The sequence below is a fragment of the Squalius cephalus genome (genome assembly GCF_949319135.1).
Source record: "Squalius cephalus genome assembly, chromosome: 1".
Lineage (NCBI taxonomy): Eukaryota > Metazoa > Chordata > Actinopteri > Cypriniformes > Leuciscidae > Squalius > Squalius cephalus.
Genome location: NC_137122.1, coordinates 61,303,882 through 61,319,475, shown reverse-complemented (window position 1 = coordinate 61,319,475; position 15,594 = coordinate 61,303,882). Strand labels below are relative to the sequence as shown.

The 15,594-nt window shown below is 36.3% G+C and overlaps 1 long non-coding RNA gene across 1 annotated transcript; it reads right to left on the bottom strand.

Annotated features, from left to right (window-relative positions):
- Positions 1-263: 263 nt before the first annotated feature.
- LOC307174430 lies at positions 264-5,160 on the bottom strand. Its single transcript, XR_013823993.1, has 4 exons — positions 5,087-5,160; positions 2,694-2,749; positions 1,439-1,533; positions 264-1,335 (listed from the first exon to the last, which is right to left on the bottom strand). It is a non-coding gene; the product is annotated as an uncharacterized lncRNA (long non-coding RNA).
- Positions 5,161-15,594: the final 10,434 nt, after the last annotated feature.

Here is a 15,594-nt window from a genome sequence, read left to right as displayed (position 1 = left end):
GCATTCTGCTGTTGGAGAGTGTTGTATTATAAACTACAGCAGTGCTCAGTGCATTAAATCATTAACCAGATTAACAATCAATCAATTAATTAAACTATTGCCAAAAAATGACTAAAATGCCATCCGAATTCGACAAATACAGTAATACATTTTCTTGTCCCTAATAGTCATAAACATAATGCAGGGAAAACTGTAATTTGAACTGCAGCAGTGCTAAACTGCTCACTGCATCATAATTAACAACACACAAACAATCAATGTATGAATCAAACTCACTAAGACTGCCGTCAGTTTCTTTTCCATGCATCATTTTATTATATCCCTGTATGTGGGTACAGTTAAATCAATCATATAAAACGAATGGGATCATGTCGCTGGTGGTGGGAACAAGGCTTCAGTCATGGGAAAAAGCTTGTTGACGAACATTTTTTTGTCATACTGTTCATTAACAAAATTAAAACTGTGAACCCAGCACCGTTCTCCCTCACCATTCCAGACCCTGCAAAAACTAATTTCCCCATCTGACCATAAAAATGAACATTTGTGAGCAACATCTTGCAGCTAAAATAAAAAAGCATACACAATAAACAGCATGAAAGGCTTTTCAGACCAAATCAAGTTAAACTCTTTGTTGTAATTAAACAAGTAGGCTACATCAAGATATTTTGAACTCCCACAACCACAAGGTACAGATGATACAGAACAGACATATATAGATGGACATAAATGATAGAATAAGATTAATCTACCATCACTATTTATTTACTGACTCATAAATCTGATACTTTTAACTTATTTATTTGTTTATTATGGTTAATTTACCTAAAAAAAGAATATTGTAATTGTCTGATTGACACTTGAAAATATTAAACTGACTGATTCAAATTTGATACTTCAATCATAACCAATAATACCCCTGATGTATATGAGTATATGATTGCTGTTCAGATGTCATTATTTTAGATGACCTGATATTTGATACTGTCAGCAACAGATGTGTATAGCTGGAGGCTAAATGAAGTGGAAACCCAGAGCATCAATTTGAGATCCGCATCTTCCCAAAATGCCGCAACACCTTCCAGACTTCACATCAACATTTACAGGCGCACCAATGCCATCACACATAACAGATAACGTCTTTTTTTCACCACTGATTTTGAGAACCACAAATTCTAGACCCGCACATCTGGTATGATCAATATTTGGCCACAGTGTTAAATCAACAATTTTATCACTTCCGCAAAATTCAAATTTTTGTTGATTCCTTCCTGCTTCATTACCAAGTTTCGCCATTTGGCCAGTGTTAAAAATCACCTGGATTGTGTTCAGTGTCCCCTGGAAAGCACAAATGTATGTGAATCAACTAGCTAAATAAAAACAATTTGATTCAAATAGGAATCAAAGAAGATAAATTAGAATAAAAACAATCTTTACACACCTTGCCGTAAGTTATGCTGATCTCTGAAATGAGGCTGGAAATGCATGTAAAGTAGAATTCATCACCTCCGATCCCACCCACAATCACATCTTGTTCTGAGAAAGGAATTAATAGAGAGAGAGAGAAAAAAAAACACATTTTTGCTACAAATTGCTACAACTTGAATATGGTGGTCAGTCCTGTTTTAAAGGGGTTTAAATATGATGAGAAAGGAATTTAATAACTGAACTGACTCACAACTGCATTTTTAGTAATTGTTTGAACAGAACCGCACTGGACAACTAGTTGTCTGTCAGTCAAACAACAGGTCAGCCACACTGCACACATGCATGTCTCTCTGTGTTGTATGTTTTCATTTAGGGGTCCAGTAACTCACAGAAACTGAGATATAGCCTAAGCTGTTTGTCATCCGAAAGTTTTAGATCCAGTCACTGTCTCCCACTGGACACTCTCCCATCATTTTTGCTAAACTCTACACTTACAAATGTTGAGAACAAACAATAGAATAAAAAGTACTTTTTGACAAAGTTTCTGTACGCACACACGGTGGACAATTGTTATCCCTGTTCCAAAAGAGAAGTCTATTAATATCGCATTAATATGGATGGTAGTTGGGAAGTTTCTATATTCCCTCATAGAAAAGAGCGCAAAAGACTGTCACAGCCAGTAAAGAAATATTTAATAATGAAAGTCGGTATGTGTTGAAAGAGGTAAAGACATTTAGGCAGAATAACCAACCGAGCTAATGTGACACAAGTGATAAAGGCAGAGAGGCCAACTTACACAACTTGGATTTATCCACAAGCGATTGAAAAAAGCTTGCAAATAAAGTATTGTAAGGATTTGTATACCTTTTTTTTTTTACATTGATAAAAGACCCCAAGGTATTTCAAACCATCAGAAGCAATATTTTAAGGGTAATAGTGATCATGGAGTTTTTTTAGTTTCAGAGTTTACAAAAAAAGTTCACAGTTTATTTATTGTAGACCCAAATTAAGATTAGTTCACTGGTTTAAGTGCCATTTTGTCAAGTGAAAAAAAAAAAAAAAAAAAAAAAAACCTTGACCTCATGTTGCAGGAGGCACAGCTGTGCTATACTGTATGTCAGAGCACTGCCCACAAGGCTATTGCTACCACATCATGCACCTCTAATCCTACCACTCAAATACTGTAAATTTGCAATTGGGTGAAAAGGGGACTAAAAACCATTAAATACAAAAGTATACAGCAATGAGGGAATCCTTGCGGCACATACCAGGACACCGAGATCCTCCTAGGGCTGCAACTTTGATTGACTTGGATTCCATGGCTCTAATAAATAAAATAAATGGGGGAAAAAAGATTAAATTGATAAATTGTCATCTTTATTATTCTAAAATTATTATGGCAAGTTTTTCATTTAAATTTAATTCAGGTATCAGGTTAGCAGGTACAAATAAAACGTTGACATTTTATTAATTTACTTTCATTCATTTTTTTCTTTTAGATACCATTTAACTGTGTTCATTTTATTAGTTCTCAAAAAAAAAAAAAAAAAAAAAAAACACCCTTAAGAATATTTATATGTGATCTTGTTTTTAAAAATATCCAAGGTAACACTCTGGAATACTGTTCCTTCATTAATGAATAACTACATGGGAACAAATGAGTAACGCAATATTAATACGCTATTAACTAATATTAACAACAAGAAACTCTGATAAACAAATTAGTAAGTAATAGTGCTCAGTCGAATGTGGTAGTAATGTGGAAGTATTAGCTAACCAATAACCATTTTTTCATACCTACCAGAGAGCAACCAAGAACGTCTATTTACAGGTTCATAATTTATGTGAATAATGTATGTTTAATTCTAAAGTCAAGGCAATGGTAACCCACTAGTAATGAATAAAGTATTACCAAATCCTTCAGAAGGAACAGCCTGGTCTCGTTGTTAAAACGCAGGAATTAATAGTAACTTTCAAAGACACAAAACATTTTTGTATTTTGTATGAGGTACAGAGAAGAATTGAAGTTATTAATCCATGAAAGTTAATGTTAATCCGGCTTCGAATTTTAAACAATTAAAGAAATGTTATTCATTCACTTGTTTAACATTATCATCCGAGACGAGTTTGCAGCAGAAGTCACGAACGGAGCGAAATTTTATTATTTCTTACTGAGTAGGTGAGTAAATTTAATAAATGCGACTGAATATGTCATTAATATGAAAATTGAATACAATAGACTCAAAACATTAATGCCACGATTTTTATATTCATAAATAGGAATATGTACAAATTTGTATGTCGGTAAAGTTCATTCCTAGATATAGGGATCCTAATTATCCTAGTTATTATATTCCTAGTAGTTCATACATAAATTATTTACGTTTTAGTGCTGTCAATACGTCAATATTATACGTTTTAGTGCTGTCAATACGTCAATATTATACGTTTTAGTGCTGTCAATACGTCAATATTATACGTTTTAGTGCTGTCAATACGTCAATATTATACGTTTTTGTGCTGTCAATACGTCAATATTATACGTTTTAGTGCTGTCAATACGTCAATATTTTACGTTTTTGTGCTGTCAATACGTAAATATTTTACGTTTTTGTGCTGTCAATACGTCAATTTTACACGTTTTAGAGTGTATGAATACGTAAGTAAATGTAGCCTACGTGTGGTAGAACTACACTTTACGTAAAAATACACTCATATTCTCTTGAGATCATGTTGCAAGGAATTACACATTTTCCAGAACAGTATTCTAAAGTAAAAAGCATGATATCTCTAAAGACCAAAGTCATTGTAAGCTTTGGAGGTTTTTGTAAGGTTTTAGATAGTAATTTCTTGCAATGGATTTGAGTCATTAGTGGGTTACCAGGATATTCACTTATACTGTTTTTCAAATAATTAGTAATTCCTTTGGAAGGATGTAGGAACACTTGAGTCAATACTATCCAAAACTTTACAAAAACCCCAAAAGCTCAATGACATCAGTCAATACTAGAGAGTTATCATGTTTTTCAATTGAGAATAATGTTCCAAATAATTAGTAATGCCTTCTGAAGGATTTGGTAATACTTGAATAATTACCAGTGGGTTACCATGACCTTCCATTTAGAATTAATTATACATTAGTATACATTTAATTATGCATTATTCACATTAATTATGAACCTGTAGTAGTTCTTAGTAGTCCTCTGGGAGGGACAGTGTCAAAAAATAGTAGGCTACTTATTGATTAGCTAATAGTGAATTACCACATTCAACTGAGCACTATTATTTACTAATTCGTTAATCATAATTTCTTGTTAGTTAATAGTAGTTAATAGAGTGTTAATAGTGCATTAGGTACTATTTTGTTGTTATGTGTAGCACGTGTGTTATTCATTAATGACGCAGAACAGTTTTCTAAAACAGTGTTACTAAATCCAATAAAGACATATTTCCTTCAGTCAATCCATTGATATTTCTTTGTTTTTATTTAATTTTAAATGAATCTATATAAAATTCTATTTTCTCTTCTATTTTCTATTTTTTCAATTTGCATTTGATTATTATAATGATGTTTGAATCTGCACTGAAATGTTGTAGTTGAGGTCTAAACCGCTCATAATTTTTTGGTTACTATTTACATGTTCATAAAGTCTTGACTCACCTGGAGTTTCTGTGTCTTTGGTATGTAAAGAGATGTTGTCTTCTGAAGCCCACTGCGTTTCTCTAGTGATATTTATACTCCCATTACTTATGTGGAAAAAAATTCTACAGAAATTCACCAGAAATATGTATACACACACACACACACACACACACACACACACACACACACACACACACACACACACACACACACACACACACACACACACACACAGAGGTTCAACTGATGCCTCAGTTGATGACTCAACCTCACAGTGAAAGCCCAACAAATTAATTCAATATTGCAACTTTATTGTTTGTTGCATAATTGCTTGTTAAATATTATTATTATTATTATTATTTTACTGTGGCTCTTTTGGAAAAACGCATTAACCAAATTCTGCTCACCAAGGCTGCATTTATTTGATTAAAAGCAATAAAAAAAACAGTATTATTGTGAAATATTATGACAATTTAAAATGACTGTTTTCTATTTTAATATATTTTAAAATGTAATTTATTCATCAGATGAAAGCTGAATTTTCAACATTATTACTCCAGTCTTCAGTGTCACATGATCCTTCATAAATCATTCTAATATTTTATGCTCAAAAAACATTCATTATTAATATCAATGTTGAAAACAGTTGTGTACAATTTTTTTTCTAAATTCTTTGATGAATAGAAAGTTCAAAAGAACAGCATTTATTTAAAATATAATTTTTTCTAACATTATAAATGTCTTTACTGTAACTTTTGATGAGTTTAACTCATCCATGATGAATGAAAGTATTGATTTAATTTATTTATTTTCCCCAAAAATAAAATTAAAATTCTTACTGACCCCAAACTTTTGAAGGGTAGTGTTTAATGTTACAAAAGCTTTCCATTTCAGATAAATGCTGTTCTTTTGAAATTTCTATTCATCATAGCGTCATGAAATAAAAATGTAAAAAACTGTTTTCAACATTGATAATAATCATAAATGTTTCTTGAGCATCAAATCATCATATTAGAATGATTTCTGAAGGATCATGTGACACTGAAGACTGGAGTAATGATGCAGAAAATTCAGCTTTGATCACAGGAATAAATTACACTTAACTGTATATTCACATAGAAAACAGCTGTTTTAAATTGTAATAATATTTCACAATATGACTGTTTTTGTTTGTATTTTTAATCAAATAAATGCAGCCTTTGTGAGCAGAAGAGACTTCTTTTAAAAACATTAAAAATCTTACCGATCTAAATCTTTTGACCGGTAGTGTATATATTAAAAAAAATGTCTCTTTGGTCAAAAAAGGTTCCCAACCCCTGGACTAGACATTTTTTTTGTGTGTGTAAGGGATAATATATTTGAAATAATGACTATGATTGATTGATTGAATGATAAAACAATGTACGATTGAATATATGTATGATATCATGTGCACAAACATATATGTGACCCTGGACCACAAAACCAGTCTTATGGGTAACTTTTTTTAAATTTAGATTTATACATCATCTGAAAGCTGAATACATACTCTTTCCATTGATGTATGGTTTGTTAGGATAGGACAATATTTGTCCGAGATACAACTATTTAAAAATCTGGAATCTGAGGGTGCAGAAAAATTTAAACATTGAGAAAATCGCCTTTAAAGTTGTCCATTTCTATTGGCGATAGTGCTGCATCCATTCACAAAAATAAATGTTTTAAATATTTAAGGTGGGAAATTTACTAAATATCTTCATGAAACATGATCTTTACTTAATATCCTAATGATTTTCGGCATAAAAGAAAAATCTATCATTTTGACCCATACAATGTTTTGTTGGCTATTGCCACAAATATACCCGTGCAACATAAGACTGGTTTTGTGATCCAGGGTCACATATAATCAATTAACCTATATATAAAAGTTTGGTCCGATCTATATTGGAGGCTGCTATTGTGTGCGTACCCTAAGATAAAATCCTGCAGGCGCCCCTGATCAGAAATATTGTGGATAATCTGTTTATTGATGGTGACATCATGAAGTATCCTATTTGTGACGAATTCAGAGTTCAGAGTTGATCTGATTTTTTTTTTTTTTTTTTTTTTTTTTTTTTAAACCATTGTTGCGATTCATACGCTGATTCTTGATGTCTGTGTGAGTATGATCATATCAAAACATTTTCTGTATAACAACTTTATAAAATCTTTCAGAGTATCACAGCACAATTTTTGGCAAAAGATTGGCATGCACAATTAGAAACTTATAGGCCTAATTAACGACTTCACTTTAACGAGATTCACTTTTTACAGTGAATGTGTTTGTTAGTTAAAATTCAGGAAATATATTTGAAATAACTGCATTTCTCTTTAAAAAAAATTATGAAGATTTCTGTAAAAGTCTTTTGCTCTTTATTTAAATTAGGATATTTTACATTCATTTTATGGTTTTATGTATGGCAGCCATTGCTGACAGTTTTTTTTTTTTTTTTTTTTTCAGTGAATGTGTTTGATCGTAATAATTCAGGAAATATCTGCAAATATAACAGTGTTTTTTTCTGTAAAACATTTAACGAAAATTGTATTTTCTTTATTTTCTTTACTTTATTTTTACGGTTTTAAGCCAGTTTTACAGCCAGTTGCTAGTTCACATTCCAGGCTGTCTCTCTCCCCACGCGTGTTCACATGATGTATTCAGGTAGGTGTAGGCTATTCTACAGAAATCCACCTGAAATTGGCCAATCTCATGAAATTCTGTACATCTGGGGTGTTTCCGAAAAGTATCGTTAGCCAACTATTTCGAAACAAACTGACAGAATGCTATCTGTGCACGCGATCTGAGTTGAACATGATAAGCGCTGATAAGCATATGGTTGCGCGCCTCAACTGCTATATACACAGACATAGCCTATATCAAAAAGACAAGGCAAGACAAGTTTATTTATATAGCACATTTCTACACTATCGCAATTAAAGTGCTTTACACAGAAAGGAATTAAAATAATCACAAAATAAAAGCAAGGAAAATTAGAGTAAAAAATGCCATAGATAAACTTCTCATCTAGCAAAACACCAGTGTATCATATTTTTCACAACTCCCAGTTTTACTGTGAGATTTTCCCATGGTGATTGCACTGTGTCTGGTGTCTGCGACACGCCTAAGAAATCTATTGGGCGTCTCCAATAGACACGATTTTCCCCTAAAATCGGAGAGGAGGAGGCTACTCCACCACAGACCCAGGTCATCAGCATGCTTTCTCTCTCAGTTTCCCCAATTAAGTAATTTATCTGTCACGGGTGGTTGCTGGCAGACAGATGAGGAACACGGATACGATTAAGTACAAAGGTTTATTTACAATAGTTCCAACAGAGTGGCGAACGGAGAGCAACACACACACACACACACACACACACACACACACACACACACACTTAACATAGACGATACCAGACACTGAACTGAAACACAACTGGACATATACAGGTGTTAATGATGGTGACTGATGAGTGTACAGCCTATGGGGTTCCATTTGTTCCAAAATTATGTCGACATGCGCTCCCCTGCTGTCGTCTTCCATGTCTATGTGTCTGTTCACACTGTTTATGTCCATGTCTGTCTGTCTATGCTGTGTGTCGTCTTCCATGTGTGTCTGTTCACTGTTTAAATGTCCATGTCTGTCTGTCTATGCCAGGGGTGGGCAAACTACGGCCCGGGCCACATACGGCCCGTTAGGCTGTTTAATGCGGCCCGTCGAGTATTTAAAAAAATTGTCTCAAGATCGCATTCATTTTGCCTTTTTCTTGCAATACTTTGCGTTATATATATGTATATATATGTATATATATATACAGGCCCGGAGTGGGTAATCGGGAGAATCGGGAGTATTCCCGGTGGGCCGCTTCACTTTTGGGCCGGTCGAGGAATTTTTTTTTATTATTTTTTTTTACATTTCAATGTCACATTAGTTACATTAGGATACACACGTTCCGCATTCTGCCACCACAGCGCGCAACTCAGCATGGGTTGTACCATGTGAGGGAGTTCTCCCCTCCCCTCCTATACTGCCCTACAAAGCAAAAAGGCAGTAACTGCATTTTTGGTCAAAAATGAGTTATTATCATTTTCATGACATTCAAGGCATCCTTTGTTATGTGACAAAACATCTTATCTCAAATGTGTGTCGTTTTGGAGAAAAATGGTAATAGCTTTTGGAGAATCTGTAGTTACTGCCTTTTTCCTTGGTATTGTGCCACGTTTTTGGTAAGTAATACTAAGCAAATTTACAAAGCAAGAATACAGTAACTGCAAAATAGGGGTAAAATATCAAATTAAATATGAGGATTGATATATACAAAGAATAAGCTAATATAAAGTAACAAAGCAGCCACATGTCCAATAATCTACCTACAACTACTTAGGCTGGATGACAGAATAACTTTAAAGTCATTTTTCTCAGTTCTGCACTCTGCGTAGTTACTGCCTTTTTGCTTTGTAGGGCAGTATAGAAATGGTTGGGTCCAGCCCGTCTTTTCAAAACGTTAGGTGTGTTCGACATCGGCTGCGGCTGGATGCACCCGATCGGCGAGAGTAGCCGCGTGCAGGCAGGGAGGAGCTGCAAACGGAGACGTGAAGTCGGACACTTTCTGGTTCCCGTAGTGACCGCTCACGTGGTGTTTGCATACTTTACCACAGCTGAAGTGAAATAAATGCAATATTTGCCAAATAATGTTTCAGAGACATTTTCATTCAATACTTTATATACTGCTTCTTCACACAGCGTCTGTTTGAACAAGAATAAAGTTCAACCTTCAACATAAGCTACTATCAATGAAGTGGAGTCTACGTTTTTTAATCAGTTTTATTTTGATAAACATGACACAATATAACATCGCAACTACATGAAAAGAGTGTTTACTGTTATAAAAAACTGATTTGTTGTGCGCTTTAGAGGAACTAAAGGTGTTTGAATAAACACGAAACACACGTGATCGTTGTCATGCAATGGATCTGGCCAATCGTGGAACAGCTGTGTCGTCATCAGCCCTCGTGAAGCCCAGTGCAGCCGCTCTTGAGAAGCTGCGCTGGCTGAGTTCTCCGGCTACTCTCGAATCGGTCTCGCGGTACTTTGATGGCATACGTCACAGTCACGTGGCGTCGGCGCTGTATCAAGTCGGACAAAATTTCTAACCGGCATGCACTGCTTCAAGTCAGCCGCCGATCGGTCTGCGCAGAGCTGCATGAAGTCGAACAAGCCTGTTTTCTCAGGGAGGCTACCGCGGCTCCGCCGGCGCCTACTGATAGCTGGGCCGGCCGTAACGGTACGCGTCAGGGAGGATGGATGGGAGGAAGAGGCCAGGAGGTAAGCTATGGAAGCTTTGTTTCCGCCACAGAATAAAACATTTTAAAAGATAATTGCGACTTTTTATCTCGAGTTTACATCTGGCAATTCTGACTTTTTTTCTCAGAATTGCGAGATATAAAGTCAGAATTGCCTGAAATAAAGTCGCAATTGCGTGTTAAAAAGTCAGAATTGTGAGATATTAAGTCAGAATTGCCTGAAATAAAGTTGCAATTGCGTGTTATAAAGAATTGTGAGATATAGAGTCAGAATTGCGTGATATAAAGTTGCAATTGCTTCTTATAAAGTCAGAATTGCAAGATGTAAAATCATAACTGCCTGAAATAAAGTCGCAATTGCTTAAAGTCAGAATTGTGTGATATAAAATCATAAAACGTGTTATAAAGTCAGAATTGCAAATTATAAAGTCAGAATTGTGTGAAATAAAGTCGCAATTGCTTATAAAGTCAGAACTGCAAGATATAAAGTCAGAATTGTGTGATATAAAGTAGCAATTGCGTGTTATAAAGTCAGAATTGCGAAATATAAAGTCAGAATTGCGAAATATAACGTCAGAATTGTGTGAAAAAGTTGCAATTGCTTCTTATGCTTCTTATAAAGTCTAAGTGAATTATTATTTAACCTTTACATTATTTGTTAACCCATGGTATTAATACTAACTACACAATAGTACGAGCTGAACTGTTGCTTCATTTATCCAATTTTAAAAAAGTGCTAATTTGGAATTCCACCATGGAAAAAGTGGGCTGGTCTTGGGCCTGAAACTCCCGGGCTGAAAAGTGGCCCCACTCCGGCCCTGTATATATATATATATATATATATATATATATATATATATATATATATATATATTGCGTTGCATATATTTGACAATCGGAATATCAGATATTTCATGCCATAGCTAACAAATGTAAAAAAGGAAAAATGACATAAAAGCAGATCATCATTCATTCAGCGCTGTTGTGGCTACGGTGTGTCACGTAACAAGCAATGACGCATCACCATGGAAACCAAACAGACAGCGACTTAAGCGCATAGACTTGTTGCGCGTTAATGTTTTTTCCTTTTTTGGAAACTCACAGAAAAAAAAAAAAAAAAAGTTTGGTAAACGCTTGCACACCTGTTTAGTTTTTCCTTTGATTTGTCTTCTTTCTTCCTCTGGATTTGTGGATGTATCCTGACTGATTCCGTTTACCGACCTTTATCGCCTGGCTTTCAACTACGCTCCCCTGTCTGCCATGTACAGAACCCGGTTTTGTTCATTAAATGTTCTGATCTGCCTTTGCTTTTTATGTTTTATTGTATTATTATTAAAATAAATTTGTATATTCGTTTATTTTGTTTTTTTTTCCACAAATGTATGACTTTTGGAAAAGAAAATGGATTGCCATATGCAGTTTTAATAAAGTTGAATTAACGTAACCTTCTGTCATTTTTACTCTTCTAAGTGTACACTTGCAGACCTGTGTTTTGTTTCTAATTTACTGTTAGGCCCATTAAATAATAATAAGGATAAACAATGTTTAAAAAGTATAGGCTATAATTATCTAACATCTGACTAATTAAAAATTAACCTCAAAACATAATATGCTAAATGGAGGATATCTAGCATAGTCAGAATGTCGTCTCTCAGTTGTTGGCAACGTAAATGTGTTTGCTCAGCCCGATCTCATGAAAGTGCGAATACCACGAATTGTATTTGTAGTGCTTATGATAGGCAGTTTTCGCATGCATATGATACGCACTTTATGGCGTGTAATAGGCACGCACTCCGCACCCCTAATCCTAACCAAGAGGTTTACAGTGCGTAGCATATGCACGCAAAAAAACATTTTTGGCGTATAAATGGCATGAGAAATAAAATTTGTGGTCTAGATACGCACTTTCATGAGATCGTGTTTCATAATCTGCTACTGGGCCGGCCCTCTGTCAAATTTTAAAACCCAGTGTGGCCCTTGAGACAAAAAGTTTGCCCACCCCTGGTCTATGCTATGTGTCGTCTTCCATGTGTATGTGTCTGTTTACTGTCTATGTCTATGTGATTGCCCACATGACTTGACTTTTGTCTTTGTCAACTCAACTTACTCCTGTCATCTGTCCTTGTCGTTTGACTGTGTCGTCTTGCTGTGTCAATGCTGCATGTGTCATGACTATGTGTTGTTTCACTCTGTCGTTGCTATGCGTCGTTTCCCTCTGTCATTACCATGGTCGTTACCATGTGTCGTCTTCTCTCTCTTGCTTCAATATTGTTGATTTGTGTCGTTGCTATGCGCCGTGTCACTCTGTCATTACCATGGTCGTTACCATGTGTCGTCTTCTCTCTCTTGCTTCATATTGTTGATTTGTGTTGTAGCTATGTGTCGTTGCTATGCGCCGTGTCACTCTGTCGTTGCTTTATGTTGTTTCACTCTGTCGTTAGCACGTTAGACGACACATAGTAACGACCATGGTAATGACAGAGGGAAACAACGCATAGTCATGAGTCATGACACATGCAGCATTGACACAGCAAGACGACACAGTCAAACGACAAGGACAGATGACAGGAGTAAGTTGAGTTGACAAAGACAAAAGTTAAGTCATGTGGGCAATCACATAGACATAGACAGTAAACAGACACATAGACATGGAAGACGACACATAGCATAGACAGACAGACATGGACATAAACAGTGAACAGACACATAGACATGGAAGACGACACATAGCATAGACAGATAGCATGTCGACATAATTTTGGCACAAATGGAACCCCATATTCAGCTGAATGTGATTAGTGTCCGTGACAACAAATGAGTGACGAAGGCAGGTGATGACAAAACATAATGAGTGGATGCCTGGATGGCGAAGGGATGGCACAGACAGGCAGATGAAGGTTCTGGGGGTGGACAGACGACCACGAGAAGGACAAACAACAAGGTCCAGGGTGGTGATGAAGGTGGAGTGAGCAGGGGCTGATGGATCTTCATCCAGGCCACAGCCAGGGTGGTGCCTCACGGCGGCATTGACAGAGGGAGGAGCCATGGAGGAATGCTGGTGAGGGCCGCCATGGGGATGACCAGAGACGATGACGGCTAGGATGGAGCCCACCGTGCAGCTGATGAGCCGAGGTGGTGGAGAGATGGTGAAGATCTGGGCGGCTATGACAGAGCGAGGTGGGGATCCGGAGGTCTGAGGGCGAGTTGGAGCGACCGAGGGCGGAGGAGGAGCCAGAGGCAGGGTGGAGGACCAGAGAGAAGCGGATGTCCGCAAGTCCGCAGCGGAGGTGAAGCAAAGTCTGACCTCGGTGGAGCCGACGTCCCGAGGGAGTCCGGCGAGACCGAATGGCCAATGGTCCACGCAGAGGTCGGGGGTGTAAGGAGCGCAGGTGCGGGAGCCAGGGCGACAGGTCAAGGCAGAGTGTAACACACAGCCTCGGGCTCCTCATGCCCAAGACAGGTCTGAGGGGGAACTATGATAGTATCATCCTTTTAACGCTTAAGGGTATTTTACCATGAATGGTGTCAGTGGCAGCACTGGTCAATGCATTGAATCAATGCCATTGGTCTCTATTAAGTGAAGCATCAGCTTCAGCGTTACCCATGCGACTCATTGCTGGTCAGCTGAGCCTTGAAAAGTGGAGCTCAAAGATAAAAAAGTTAAAATAATTAACACCTTGTTTCATTATATCTATCTTTTGAATGTGAATGTGTTCGGTGAATGAACGGTTCAATGACTCAAAGACAGTCCGTTTGCCGCCACGTTTGGCGTAACAATGTAACTGCACGCTGAGTGACAGCCTGTCTATGCGCAGAGACAAAGCCGATGATACTGGTGAAATATCAGCAGAAAGCCTCTTGTCCAGACAGATTTGAGGATCGGAAATAACTGTTGTAAAAATCTAAATTATAAACGCAACCCTTTGTTTTTGCCCACCATTTTCCCTGAGCTGAACTCAAAGATCTAAGACATTTTCTATGTACACAAAAGGTTTATTTCTCTCAAATATTGTTCACAAAATCTGTCAGTGAGCACTTCTCCTTTGCCGAGATAATCCATCCACCTCACAGGTGTGGCATATCAAGATGCTGATTAGACAGGATGATTATTGCACAGGTGTGCCTTAAGCTGGCCACAATAAAAGGCCACTCTAAAATGTGCAATGCACCTGATGGTAGGTGATCTTGCCCAGCTGGGTCATAGTGAGCTGTTCAAATCTGGAGGTATCACTATAATACATTGTAACTCGGGACTGTTTGTTTGAGGATTTGGTGTCACGTAGAAATTTGCCAGATCCTCCTACCTAAAATATATTTCATTATTACATATTAATAATAATTCTAAAATTCTTAAGACAAGTTTTTAATTTACATTTATTATAAACAATAAACAGGTTAGCAGGTACACATAAAACGTTGAACTTTTATTAATTTACTTTCATTATTTTTTTAAAAGATAACCTACCATTGAAATGTATTCATTTTATTATTTTTCAAAATGATTTAAAATCCCTTAAAACTAAATAACACAAACTAATAATGAACTGCACTTCTACAGCATTTATTAATCTTAGTCAATGTTAATGTAGCATGCCCCCCGAACAAGGATGAGACTTTTACTGATGGTTTTATGATGTTTAATCCTTTATAAACTTTACTCCGTTCACCATATCACCAACGTAAGAGCTGAAATGTATACAAATGATATAACTGATCAGCTAACATTGTTCACATTCATATGGTCTTACATTTGTGCAAAAACGAACATATTTACAGACAAAATGCTCAAATGATTTACATGAACACACCTTTTGCCTCTTCGGAGGGGCTGCAAGCATGAAAATCAATGTTTATCAGGTCTCCGTGTCGAAGTGGCGTATTTGGAATGACAAGCTGCTATATGCTATAAACTGCGCTAGCTTGGGAGCGTGCATTCAAAAAGAAAAAAAAGCGCAGCTCAAAACCGGAAGTCAGCCACCTCAACACAAAATTTCAAAATAAAAGACAGTCGCCTTTTCTGTAACAAACTTATGGTTATTTACAGTTAATTTCAACATTTACTAATACATTACTAAAATCCAAAATTGCATTTGTTAACATAAGTGAATGCACTGTGAACTAACACTAGTACAGATAATAAACAGCTGTATTTTTATTAGCTAACGTTAAGAAAGATGAACAAACACAATAACAAATGTATTGCTCAGGG